This window comes from Puntigrus tetrazona, chromosome 17 (genome assembly GCF_018831695.1).
Source record: "Puntigrus tetrazona isolate hp1 chromosome 17, ASM1883169v1, whole genome shotgun sequence".
NCBI lineage: Eukaryota > Metazoa > Chordata > Actinopteri > Cypriniformes > Cyprinidae > Puntigrus > Puntigrus tetrazona.
Window position 1 is genome coordinate 1,021,595 of NC_056715.1, and position 15,240 is coordinate 1,036,834.

Genomic DNA, 15,240 nt, shown 5'->3' on the forward strand with positions numbered 1-15,240 from the left:
CTATACAACATCTGAAGGTCTACAAAAGCACTCACAATCATTCGCGTAAGATAAAGTGCGTTAGCACAGAGAACCGGCGAGGATTGATGTTCATCTTGGTGACCAGCGTTGGCCTTGAGTGGCTCGAGCCCAGTCCAGGAGACATGGGGCGTCACACAGGTCGGACATATCGTGGCTCTCCAGCTCAAGCGTGGCGTCGTTCGGCATCTCGCGGTGCTGGTTACCGTCTGCTGCGATCCTCAGGCTGTTGATGTCCCGGCGCCCAGCGCGCGGAGCTGGCCAGCGCCAGCTGCTGGTCCTGCAGGGCGCATCTCTGCCTGCAGCAGAAGGGTGAAACACACAGCTGAAACCTCCTCTCCAATCATCTACTCGTCATCGTTTACTTTAAACTAGTCATTATTTCCAGAGGCGTTTCTGACTCTCCGGCCGGAATCTGCCTTCATTGGAAACTGGAAGTTTTGATATTTTGAGCCGTCTTAACTAGTGCTGTAGATGTTTATTTAGACGGTGGCTGACTGATGGCTATTAGCGTTGTTGCACCAGGAGGTGGGCGCTATGATATCCTAGAAACAGTGAATCGCTAGAGCGGTCCGTATTTAAAATGCTAGCGTAATGAAAAAATCTAAAATATTGACCGTAATAATAATAATTTCAGAAATTAAACAATAACAATAACGAATTCAGATTCAGTAAACAAGCGATGGGCGCAATGTAGATGGCAAATCTGGGACAAAAATGGAGAACTGTTCAAATAAAAATAAATAAATATATAAGTGCAAACAAATCAAAGTAAGTTAAAAATTAACATTAAAATACAGAATAATGATCACATAAAATGAGTAGAAATGTGTTAAAATGTATACAACTCAAAGATCCTCATTTATTTTGCTTTTCATCTGTTTTGTATTAATAAATATGTTAATAAACTGTGTATATATATATATATATATATATATATATATATATATATATATATATATATATATATATATATAAACATTTATTATTTATTTTTATTATTATTTATTTTTATTTATTATATTATATACATAAATGTACAAAGCAGATTTATTTATTTACTCATTTATTAAAAGACAAGTTTAAAACTCACCAGCTCTTTCCTGAAGCCACTCCAGAAACTTAGTCTATACTTCAAATGGCGCTGTAGCGCCTCCTTCTGCGCTGACAGCCCTCTGAGGGCGGCGCGCCCTCAGGAGAGGGGCGCTCGTTGAGGCGCTGAGATTTGGAAGTATGAATAGCTCTGGTAACTCAGAAAAAACGTATTTTAAACTTGCTGTAAATAGTAAAATAAATATAAATCTGCTTTAGTGTCATTTATATATGTATAATAAATAAAAAATAAATAATAATAAAAAATAGTAATAAATATTTATATATATATATATATATATATATATATATATATATATATATATATATATATACATTTGCTCAACATATTTATTAATACAAAAACAGAAGAGATGAACAAATAACAGTTATGGCCTACATTTTACAGGCACCCAGCGATGCGTGTTTAACATGTTTTAATAGGAAATTGGTTAACGCGTTGTTCTCCTTATATATTGTTCATTTTGTTGAACGGTTCTCCATTTTGTCACAGCTTGCCGTCTGCGATGGCAGCCATGGTTTTGTTTACTGAATCTGAATTAGATATTTATTGTGTCGATTTCTGGTATTGTTATTGAACAGCTATTTTTAATTTTTCACGTAGCGTCGGCATTTTAAATACGGACCGTTCAGCGATTCTGCTGTGGTTGTTTGGCGCTCCTCCTGGTACACAACAGCGCCACTGAAGAAATAACCTGTCTAAATAAACATCTACGCTTTTAGTGGGCGGCTCAAAATATCAACTTCATTTCAATGAAGGTAATTCGACGAAGACTGAAGCGTCTGAAAATAATATTTAATTTAAGTAAAGCGCTGTAACCCGTATAGAGGAAGAACTTCGGCGTGTGTTCGACAACTGCGACGGCAGATCGTCTGCGGGCCAACTGGCGGCGTCGACTCTGCCTGCGCCGGTCATCAACACGGTCGTGCGAACGTGTGGCCAACACCGCGGCGAAGGAAAGGGCTGCTGACGTTATGTCGACGGCGTCCCCATGGACAGGCCTCTGGGAGCCCTTTCAGATCGCGTACAAATGAGCGGCAGCTTACCGCCGATTTCGTGCTAACGCTTGCTATCTTGCGGCGATGATGGTCTTTGTAGACCTTCCGGGTGTTGCTGAGAACCAGGCATGTTTTCAAAGTGTTGTCGATACTGTGAAATCAGCATCTTAACAATCATCTGTACATTTCGACTGATGATTGTCTGACATGTAATTTTTAATTTTCAGTACAATTTTAATGTTGCCAGCTTTATTAGTTTTCTTGTTGGTCTGTTTGTGAAACCTCTTATCTCATTAAACTGAATGTTGTTTGATAATGAACACAGAATAATAAAATGACTTGACAAACAACTAAATGATTATTTTTATTGAAGAAAGTAACGAGCAAATATTGAATTTTACTTTTCAATTTTTAATTTATTTTAATTTGATATGATTTAATTTTCAGATAATCACACACACAAGCAAATAAATAAGTATAACTATATATATATATATATGTATATATATATATATATATATATAGTTTTTTAACATCCATATATTGACTAGTAATTTTTATATTACGAATGTGTTTAACAGTGTCATACCAGAGCTTTAGTATTTATTTATTTTGACTGAGATATTTACTGTAAAGACAAATAACTTTTATAATTTTGTTTTATTTTTATTACTCCCTTTTGCTTTATATTAAGGCTTTCTGCAATCGCTATTATTCGACCAAACAATAACTATAGTGTATAAACGGTACCTGCAGCATGTCTTACTGTTCATCAGAGCAAGAAGACGTAACTATTTTTACAATTAAATACTGCCTACGCGGTTCATGACGAGTTTTCTTCTTGATCGCTGATTCGAATCAGAGCTTTGAAAGGATCACAGAAGATCGAGACAATAACAGTGAGTATAATGCCGGCGTTGGCATATCTCGTCTTAACGTTGAATGTTGTGATGGCGCAACACAGACAATGGGTATCCTTCGGTATCTGTTACGAGCGATACGCTGGCTGTGTTCTTGTATCGTATTTCACGGCTTTGTATGCACACATGCCTAATTCTGGGTATGCAGCACAGTAGGAGGCTCTTGTTGTTCACAATGCCCGCATCTTCACGAGCATAACTGGCGTGCCTCTGTCAGATGATGCGAACTCTCCTCTTTGTCCTTTCAGCCTGTTCTTTCGGTCAGGCCTGCTGAATAGGATGCGGCGCCCTGAAGGCTTTCGATTAGAATAAATCGTCGGAAGACACCGACGTGAAAATGTCGCTACATCGCTTCGCAGCTGCGTTCGGCTCCGCCGATGCTCGCTGGTCATTTTCAGGTGCCTGGCGAACGACCCGTTGTCAGCGATCAGCACTATGCAACAGTTGTGCAGAAGGTATTTTGGAGAGCTGAACGGCTCTCAGAGAAGAAGGTACAAAGAAGCTGTCGCTCAAGGTGGTCCTCAAGGTACGCTTTATTGTTTGTGTTCGTTTTATTTTACTAAATGTACCTGTTCTTTTATATGCCTTTTAAAAAATCTGTGTCAATGATAACTGTCTGCTGAGAACAACGCTCTGAGCTGACTCAGCTCTTATTGATGTCATTCATTCTTTTGTTAATTATTAATGACCTACTCAAATGAATGGCTGAGCATGTTTACCCTTTTCTGTTGGACCAGTAAGATAAGTTTGCTTCATATTTCAATGTCATGTGTCATTTCATGCTATTTAAGCTGTTACGTATTTGCATCTTTACAGCTTTCTTGCAATGTGAGACTAAATATGTTGTTTATCATTTCTTCATTTTTATTGCATAAGGAAAATTAAAGACTCATATTTCATACTTCGGCTGTTTATTCATATTAAATCTGTATATTATATAACGAAAGTATTCGTATGTTGACCCATTTGAACACAAGATTTGTTTCAATACAGCTAAATCTAAATCAACCTTTGTTATAATTTCATAAATGCTGCAAAAAACCCTTTGCAGGTATTGTTTAATAAATAATTACCTTTCTGCTGTCTGACAGAAAGGCTTTAGTAACTATTTTTACAGATAAACTGCTGCCTAACGATTTCTGTTTGGCATTTTACATTTCAAGAAGATTTACATGCTGTTTGATCTGTCTGATTTGAAAAAGTTTGCAATAATGAACAAGAAAATATTCCAAATGATGTCAGTCGCGACAAATGTTTCTCCAGTTTCTCCGTTTTCTGCAGGTATCATATCTGAGGTCTTACATGAGAACTGCAGCGAATGCGTCTGATGTTCGGCGATGTCTCAAGACAGAACGTTTACCGGCCAGCAACATGACAGTCCTGAACGACGCTGTTCCCGGTAAATGGCTTACAAAAGCGATCTGGCCGTGGTAGCCCATCAGGTGGTGAAGGAAGAAGCTCACGGCTTAAGAAGCTCGGCATGCTGGCACATGTGAGCGTCACCAGACACGTTAGCGTCGGCCGGCGGCGTTCAGCGTTGACGAAGTGTTTATGTTAACAAACCTCCCCACCGGGGTAGCTGCGACTTGGCCAGTGAGGGCACTCCATGGGCTTGCTCTGTGACTTAAGCCTGCCTGCAACTGTGAGATGGTACTGCTTGGCGTTCAGGCTGGCATTTACTGCAGTACTAACACTGAAAATTGTTTACTGCAGTGATTTTACAGTGCGCCTACTATGTGCTGAAAATAACAGTAAAGGCACAGTGAATAACAGTTTGAATTAAAACTAATAAATGATAGCTCAATATAAAAGAAGAAAGGTAAACAGCTCTAAACATTTTGGTGCCAACAAACAGAAGCAATAAGAAGTAATGGCGTATTGGCTAAAATACTCTTTCTCTCTAAGCCTGCTCTTATTCTTCGGTTGTGACAGTGAAATAACGTGCTGAAGAAAATTAAAACAACTGGCCGGTTTTGCTCGTCTTTTGGTTTTGCTGACTTAACTGCCAAAACGTTCACGGCCATCATTTGTGAAAAATCTGCCTGTTGCGTAACGATGACGCCCCTGCCTCAAGTGATCTCGAAGACCTAATAACGGCGCCATCAGAAAGGCTGGTAACTACAAACCTTTTCTTGCTGTTGTCAAAAAAAACCGACCAAATAAAGCACTAAGTGATTTATAAGAAACGAGTTGTTCAGCTTTTGTGTTTAATCGGCGCATGGCGCACTTTCGCACTTTGGCGTGGTAGGCTGATTTTAAAGGGGCATGTCATTTGGCGAATGTGTTCCGTTTCTCGGATGACCAGCGCTGTGCGCTTGCTGTATTGCAAACGCCATTTATTGCATATTATGAGCCGTTTTCATACTCAAATGCACTAATTGTAAGGCAATGAATTTCTTGCTACTCTTTTCGCTTATTTAAACTTATAATAGTCAGCGCACGACCGCCAGCCGTCAAATAAGCTGAATATTACACTTTTATTATGAGCCGATAACTGAAACGATCTCTAGTCTTTTGAATGTTGAAAATAATAGAATTCACCTCTCAGCGCTAGCGCGAAATAACGGCGCGTTCATTTACGATCACATTTAACCAGCTGTTAAAAATGACAAGATGAAAACCCAACGTCTGTCGTAATGTGCATCTGCTATCTTGATCATCTGTGGGATCTGCAATACTTATGCTTTGTATCGTCTTTTATATCAAACTTTAGATGTTATAAATTTCAAACGACAAGCGAAAATGGCAGCTCTGACACATTACTAAACAAGCTGCCGTAAAAAAAAAATAAGTAAAACCTACACATCCTTTGAGCAGCCTGTATTTACACTGTATTAAATCTTTAAACGGTTACAAAACAAAGCGATGGTCATGCGTGTTACGATCTTGAGTCGTTCAAATACGATTTGATTAAGACTGAGATGTAGAAAATGTCTGAAAACAAGCTTTCGTCGATCAAATCTCATGAAACGATGAATGAGCAATGGTGCTGGTGATGAAAACATTTCAAATGAAAATCAATCTGGTACAAACTAGTCATCGGCCTTGACCTCAAACAACTCGTCCTCTGAACACCGAACAAGCGAAGCAGAACTATAGTGACAAAAAATGAGCCTGCCAGTGCTCGAATACTGGACATGCATTCACCTTCACTACCATGCAAAAAATGCACGAACAATTTACCACAATATCACTTTTGGGCTCTCTCTTTTGAAAGTATAAACAATGAAAGCAGCTACAGACATTTTCATATCCAGATACGGCCAATCGCTCGAATATCTGAGAATAATATCTTTTTTTTTTTCGAATTCGTGTAATATTTGGGCTGGCACCGTCTATCAAAAAACAGCGTGCTAATCCACATTTGCTGTTCGATAAACATGTACAATCATTGATCGATCAAGTAAACTGTAATCCTTCTGGCAGCAAAAAAGAAACACGAAACTACCAGCACTTTTCAAGCTGCACAGGAATATAAACCTGACCGAAGCATTAACCTTTCAAGCAAGAGAAGCATCGCACAAGCTTTGCCCATGTTTCTTGAAGTCAAGCATCTTTCTGTGTGTTTACAGCTCGAGGTCCTGCACCCAGCGATAACGCGTGACCAACAAAAAGGAATAACATTTACCAACTGACCTGTTCACAAGCGATCGTATTTAGTCTGCAACGATATGTTAACAAATGATCAGTGCAGTCTTACGCAACAAACAAGTCTGCTATTGTCGAGAAAAATGATTTGGCTTTGCGGCGAGAAGAAGATTTGCAGTGTTCTGAAGGTTCTCTCAATGTGGGGAAATAGCAGCAATAACTGGTGTGTAATCTCCAAAACGCCAATGATCATATTTTAAACGAAGAAACTGCCCATTTTGCTTTAAATAAAGAAACGGAAACATTTAATATAGATTTGTAAAGTATTGGTCTAAACAACGAGTTACTACTAACCTGTATTTTGGTGTGTGAGCATCGGCTTCTGTAGCTTTTGAACTGCGTTTAAGCGGAATCCGTTTGACGACTAACGATAATTCGCACAACACTTGCCGGTGTTTTCGTCAGCTTGCGACTCGTGCTTTCGTTCTTTTACGCATTAAAAATCGCCAATAAACGCTGCTATGCGTGTTTAATAACAAAACGACTAAACATTTGCAAAAAACATTTGGCATGATTTGACATGCTTCCGGATGATAAATGCGCTGGAAACAAATTAATTATTTTACTAGCGTCGATCTGAAAATGTATCTTCTGGAGTGTTTACCAGTAACAACCATTCATTATGATGAAATTTTACAACTTATCAAATCTAACTATACGCTTTTAAAAATGAATTTATAAAATATTCCAAAATGTAACGTTTCACTAAAGGAACGAACAATAACATCACGCTCAACGATCCTCTCTTGATGGTCAAGTGCTACGCCCGATCGAAAGGCTCAGCGCGATCATCCTCAAGCAGTTAATACGATTTTGCAAACGCAAACTCTGAACAAAGCCGGTCTGTTTTACGTCTCCAGTAAAGCGCACGGCGTTGCTGGAAAACCCTCACCGCGCTAACATGTGGTAGTTCGGCTTGGCGAGAGAATATGTTGTACGATTGTCGATCTAGGCGTGGCTAAACACAGCTTTGCACCGTGAACAGACGTGAACGCGCTAGCGGCTCGTTTTTATCTCGTTCTCGGCGACACATCGCCGCGAAGGCTATCTTGCGTCCGCTGGCGAGAAGCAACAACGCGATAGTTATTTATTGGCGTGTCTGCCGAACAAAGCAAGTCGATAAAAAGTGCAACAAGCCACCCCATCGATGCTTTCCTGCCGCGTTAACGAGGCCGGCTGTTAACTGACGTTCGGTGATCGTAAGCTGCACATTGTTCGGTTCGCATTCACGAGATACGCAAAATCTGAGACTCGACCAGCACATGCAACAGACTGTCTTTACAACGCGCACTGACCTCGGGCGTTCAGGCTCTGCTGCAACAGTTACGCTGCGTGTTACAAACTAACTACATATTACAACGACGGCGTGTTGGTACATAACGGCGATGAAAACACATCCGTCTCGCGAAGAACGACTATTTCGCGGACTCTTTTGTTTAATATCGCCAGTTCTTAGATACGACTTATTCTTTCGCGGCGGTCGTTATATTTGAGGCTACCGTCGGCTGTGACGCGATTCAGCTGCTAGCATTATCTGTCCTGTTGTTTGGCGACGATCCATTGCAAAACTAAGCGATAACAAAAGAAACGTTCGAAGTTCGACTGTTAAGAGGCTTTAGCGTAATTTTATATTGAAATAATTTTCTGTCCGTCAACAATCAACCATGGCAGTTTCAAGCTGAAAAAGTTGATCATGAGTAATTATACAAATAGAAATCGTATTGTAAACTCTCCAGTACTGTGTCTTTAACGCTCATATATATGCGTGTACCATATATATATATATGGCTGTTTATATTGCTGTTAACCTTAACCATTTTGTAATATCATACGTGAATAAAAAAATAAGAAAGTGACATTCACCTATAAAAAGCAAGTTCTATTTGTACATTTTGAATACCAAAATAACTCTTGTGCCGACGACAAGGCTGCTATTTTCAATGCAAAGAGGCCTTTCTGGTAACTTTTGGTTTGCCAACAGACCTCGTAATATGGATTGTCGACGGCAATATATAGCGACTGTACATTACATTACGCAAATAGTTTCGGTTAAATACTTGAATAATAGAAGAAAACAGCTGCTGTAAGTCGTCGTCTATATATATATATATGTATGTATATATATATGCTGCTGCTATATATGTAAACTTTACTATTAATAACACCAGCTTTGCGTTGACTTCTTCTAAACTGTGCTCTCGCTTCTCCAAGAAAGAAATGATTGAGAGCACTTAGCGATTTCATTGGTGTGTATTCTCTTATCTATAAACAAAAAAAAACACAGGCCGGATATAAACATTTCAATACCTGTAATGCCTGGAAAATAACTAAATCAAAAAATAATTTATAATCTAAATGAAGAACTGCTGTATTGGTGTGTTAAGTTACCGTCGTTCGAACCTGTTTTACTGTCGGCGAAGCGTGAAACATTTACGTATCCGGCGTCATGTCAAACCGCAGCAGTCAGCGGTATTCAACTGAAAAAGTCGCGACAAAATGCTTGTGCTCACCTCTGTTTCGGTGCTCAGGCGAAATAAATAGTAAAACAGCAATAACTAACAACTATGGCCGGTACCAAGCGACCATAACAACACTGTAATAATCTTGTATCGCCATGAGCAGTTCACGCCGAAATCACAAGCTGGCGGCGTTAAAAATAATGCTGTGCACAACCCGAAGCGATATACTCTACTGTACACCATACACAGATGTTCTGTAATTCTTTTGGATGAACAACGTCGCCGATCGAGTACAGGTAAGGCTTTAAATTAAATCTATACATTGAAACTGAATATACAAAATGCGGTTCATTACAACACCTTGAATATGGATTTACGTCGCTGATGAAGCACCAGCTATTTGTGAAGATCATATGGCCCCCAACGCTCGCCCTCTCAGTTGGCGGTGTCTGAATAACAGCCGCGCGTCGGCGTGCCAACGTTCGCGTAATAAATGCCGGCGCGTCTGCTATGTTTGATCATGCATATTCCGTTTACAGCTGAAAGAAAACAAAATAAATATGCGGCATTATTGTTTGCGTTTAATGCAGACACCAGGCCATCATGGTGAAAACAGACAATATTATGGCATCCCAATGATGTTTTTATCTTAACTGTTCGCCATCTTAGATGTCGGCCAACGAAATCAAGTACGTCTTAAATCAAACTTTTATTTAGCCGTGGCGCTGAGTTCCGCTGGCCTCTTCCAATGAGCAGTTCGCGAGAAGGGCTCGATAATTGTAAAGTACCTTCGCTCGTAAAAGGCAGCGTTTTCTTCTTCTTCTTCTGGCGATGCCAATAATTAACCTCCGAGACACGCGCAAAGTGGCAGTGTAAAGGAACCGTCGATTTTTACTAAGTAAATGGCGCATAAGAACTTCTTTTTCTGTATGGAGCTTGCAGAAAGATAAGTGCCTGGGTGCGAAATGTGAAAACTATACAAATAGGTGATGTTGAGGTTCTTGGGTGAACCACGGAATTCGATAAAGCCGTTTTTGAAGTGTTTTTCATATGAATCACGGAGTGTTGAGTTCTTTCGGAAACTCAGTAAATGGGCTCTACAGTTTAATATGGCGACATTAATCTTTCGTATTATATATCGCGATTTTCGCTGTACGAACATGTGGCTGAGGCGTAAGATCATAATATACGCCTATGACCAGCCAGCGGTAACAACGATAAATCTTATTACTGACCGTATCGGAAAACCCTGCGTCCTGACGACGATGAATATTTCGGTTGGTTTTGCTGTTCAAGACCGTCAAAGCCAAATGCCTGATAAACAAAAAAGTATTTTGACTTGCCAAAATGTTTAGCGGCGATGTTCTTAACAGGACATTGGCACAATATTTGAATGTTTATAACTCATAATACGGTCTCAACAGCCGGAAAGCTTTGTGAACCTTAGACGACAAGCTGAATCCTCTAGCGCTCCTGCTTGGTTAGAGAGAGGGCGGTCACGGTGTTGGCGCCGCGGAAGAAGGCGATGGGTGACCAATATTTACAAAACAGATGTGCCGCAGTGGAGTCACCGGCGGATCTTGTGCGACACATCTGGCAGCCATCAAAAACGTAAAAATTAAAAAAACAACACTGACAGCATGAAAAGGAAATGCAGGTTTCTCGAAGCAAAACAACCGGTGATCAGATAAGCCAATTGGATGAAATGAAATCAAGCGAAACATGCACAGAAATCACACACACGGCGAAATGAGCGCTGGAGGAGGACAGGTCTCAGGATGACTATTACTAGCGATTTATATTTTGCAGGGAGATCTAAAGCGTGAATATCTGCGCAGAAATACACACAGGCCACATGTGAATGTGAGGGAAGGGCTGGCAACAACCAGGAGGAAGCCGGTCGAGAGACCCGGTGTTAAAGAGCAACTTCGAAGAAAACTGTGACCAACGGTCGATCTCAGCTTTTCCAACGCAACGTGCACTACCTGCTGGATACCTGTAACTGGTGATGAGATCAGCGCGAACGCAATGTCTCTATGTGATTGCGCAGTCACGTGCTTCCGGTCGCTCTGTTGAAGCTCAAATGGCCGTATTGGCAGGGAACCGCTGTTCTTTGGTGTCTACCTGAAGGTGCACCGAAATGCGTTTTTCGTCTTTCTGAACCTGATTAGTTCAGCGTGTTTTATTGATTTAAGCTGTAGTAGATACGAAAACTGCGTTTTCAAAGAAGCCTCAACATTGCTCTAGAACTCACCAGGCCAGGTGAAGCCAGAACTGTCTGGCAATAGCGTGCTGCAATGAGCAAAGATGAAGTATTGTTTAAGTATGTGACCTGGATTGCAAGGCCTGTTGAAGACAATAGATCGTATAATTTTCTGCCAAAAATCATTAAGGATGTTAAGTAAAAGATAAATACTTCTATTAGCCTCAATGACACAATTTTGTTTAGTGTAAAATGCATTATAAATTTTATTTAGTTTCAGCAAGTTTTTCGCTTCGTATCTGGAAATTTTTGCATCCTCAATTCCGAACACTAAATAGTTTCAAATGAACATTATTCTGAAACTAAACTTTAAAATGAATGTATAAATCTTAATTTTATAAAAATTGTCAAAAGTCACATATATATTTTGAGAAAAAAAATAACATACATATACATATATATGCACATATGTATACACAGTATATCTATATATATACACATATATGCTAACAACAACTTATATATATGTATATACACACACACACACACACACGGTCATAACGGACCCACAATTTTGTCTTGTGAGCTTTCATTTCGTGCTCAATAGTCATATTTAAACACTCTGCGGCGTCATGTCTGTTTATTGCGTTCTTGCTTATGTTTGTTAAATTCGCGGCAAGCTGTTTTCAAGCGCACCCAGCGATCGGCTAAGTAGATGGTAATAAGAATAGCGGTGCGCACTATCCCCAGTTTCACGTAATCGAGTATTTCAAAAAGCGAACTGCATGCTTGGAGCAACAGCGGCGGCTTCACTATGGCACCAATCAGCAAGGACGCTGCACGACATGACAGGCGTGAATTCGCAACGAAGAAGACTATTTTAGCTTTGTTCAACTGGCTTCGGTAGCAGCCTGCGCTGAGCAGGGCTTATTTTCATCTCTGAACTCTGCCAAGGCCACTGTAACAAACGCCTGCTCAGGCTATTCGAGCAAAATAACACAAATGCATTAACAGCATCTTTGTTTTTATAAACAAATAAGCGTTAAGCGACAGTGAAGTCATTACATAGGAAAAATTATGGTCAGTCTGAGCATATATTTGCCTCTGAGACTGTGCAAATTTTGAATGACCAGACGAGCGGTGGCAACGGATACGCACTATGCAGTCTAAATCTTCCGAAAAGGTGGAAAGAATGGAGAGGACAGCTCATGCGCGCGGCAGTAAATTTTCTGTTAACATTTCTGACGAGAGATAAACTGGTGCTTTATGTTGACAGCAGATCAAAATGCCTGTCGGCCATTGGCGCCGCGACCAGCAACCACGCGATGAATATGCTAAACTTGGTAATGTTTATAATAAATGCTGTCATTTCTGAAATGCAACAAATAACTAAACAAATATTGCAAATGTTGTAGTCTCTGGTTTAACATATTAGTATGCTTGGAAAAATAAGTGTTCAGCAGCAATATTCTGGCTCATCAAGCTTCGGCCGAGAATGTGATAACAATTTTTAATATGGGATTCCTTGTACTGTTCTGTGATGTAACATGTGTGTGCAGAAAAAGCAGTTTGTTTGTGCTATACAAGACTCAACAAACTTTCTGCAGCTAACCAAAAGATAATAACTCAAGACTGCACAACTAAACTAAATACAGGCCACCCAGGCTGAAACAGACAGTAATGCCACTTTGGTTTTGTCTGACAGTGATTCACCTGCAGAAGGTCAGCGTAAAAGGACTAGGCCATAGCGCCAAATCATGTGCAAACCAGATTTAAAAATACTCAAACATCAAACGCAAACAAGGCTTTGTTGCATCGCCAATACCAAGCTCCTGAGTGGAAAAATCAGGTTTGTAACTGAGGCCTTTGCTGTATATAAACCGCCATGAACATATTAAGCGCATAAAAATAAACCTCAGTAACTATGTAAAAAAACCCACACACGCAGGCAGTGGTCCTGATCTCCGTGCAGCAGTTTCCTCTGGCTGTAAGCTTTTCGCCAACTTGCTCATCCTTCGCGGTTTATTCTAAGCGAACTATGTAAAGAGACGGCCTGCCATGCAAAACTGCACATCTTCTGAGGCTTTCACGTCAAAAAATGTGCAGCACCCAAACCGCTGCGCTGCTGCCACGAATCTGCTATAGAAGCGAAATAACGCCGACAAGCGACGATCTGCGGTACTCTGGAAACCGTGCAACAGCAGATCGTCTACTAATCAGCGATGCGGCGCTGTACAGGATGTTCACTGTCCCATGAGCAAAATAACGCTTCCTGAGCATGTCGTCTTGTTGAAAATCCCTCTGGCGTGTGACAAAGGAAATGATGGCTTCGGCGGCGCGAACCGTCGTGCTGCGGGAACTCTCGCTCAAGTGGGCGCCATGGCGACTTTCGAAGATGAAGTCTGAAAAACTCGACTGTACCACATCGGATGAGCATTCCGAAGGTCAGTAAACCGCGTTACGACGGTGGCTTTCGTGAAATACCTGAAACGAATGGCGCTGCAATGTTCTCGGCGTATGCAGATCGCCATCGCGCCTGGTTCCGACCTCATGCGTTGAACCAGCAGAAAATGGCCAGGCGATGCCCCTGTTTGGTTCTCCGACCAACGCCGTCTGCGTCCAAACGCCATGGCGCGCCAGTCCGAAGATGCGTGAAATGTGGAAGATGAAGCGAAAGCGAAGCTACCGTGAATATGGTGCTTCCTCCGGAATGTGGATCAGCGGCCTCTTTGGCTCGTCTCTGGATCGCGCAGGAAGCGCAACGAGACGAGCCGGCGAGTAAGGGATGTGAGCATTCACGAATGACCCCCGCCTGACATTTCAAGACAACGTGACCATTGCACCTGCTTTTACCATGCATTTTAAAATGTTTGTCCTGGAGCTGTTTTTTTAGAACAATGTTGACTGGTGTAACCGTTTGAGTATCTGGGAGCTCTGTGATGCAAAAATGAAATTTTGAAATCTGCTTAAGACTAGCAAAGAAGTTTTGGCGCTATACATATTACTAAATAAGTTTTAATACTGTTCACGATGAGAAAATAAAAAAAATATGTTCTTTAGTAATATGTTAATGATTTTAGCCATAAATAAATTTGACTTTACAATGTATTACAACTATTCTATTACTACCTGATTTTAGTGCATCTTTTGTTGTCTGATAACATGAATATTTGACACAAACTGCTTTAAACTCCAAATAATGCATGTTATCTTTCTTCTGCTTTGCTTTTCATGAGATGCTGCAGCAACCTGACTAACATGTTATCTGTGCTTGGCCAGCAACAGAGCCTTTTCACTGCCGATAATTTCAGTGCTAAAATCGCTAAGCACAATATTAAGGCATGTGACCACAAATAAGACATCTCTTTACATGGTGAAACTAGTATCTAGCTCTTTCAATTAACAAAGCGGCGCTGACAACTCTGCTGTCCTTTAAAGCTACGTTATGCTGAGGTATATCCCCAACAAAAGCAACAATAGAAGCAATGGCGTCATCACAGAAACATTAAATACCAATAACTTTCCCGATGCTCATAACAAAATTTTGTGTGTTTTGAGCACTTTTCCGATAGCAAGAAATCCGTAAATGCCAGTAAACACTATTCATACATTCAATTCATTCTGTAATTTATCGTCGCACTGTTGCGTTTCGCGAGATTCTACGCTGTTTTAGCGAGGAACAAACTGCAAATTGAACTCAGCATGCATGCAAGCAACTCAATTGCGGCATGCCGTCGTGGTATCTCTAATGGCGATAGATTGCTTTTCAACGCTTGCTGTAAGGTGCCGAAAAGCGTGTTGCTTTTCACAGTGGGTTGTTCATTCGATCGCGAAGTAAATAACGCAATGGCGGATTCAATCTCATTACCACAACGATGTC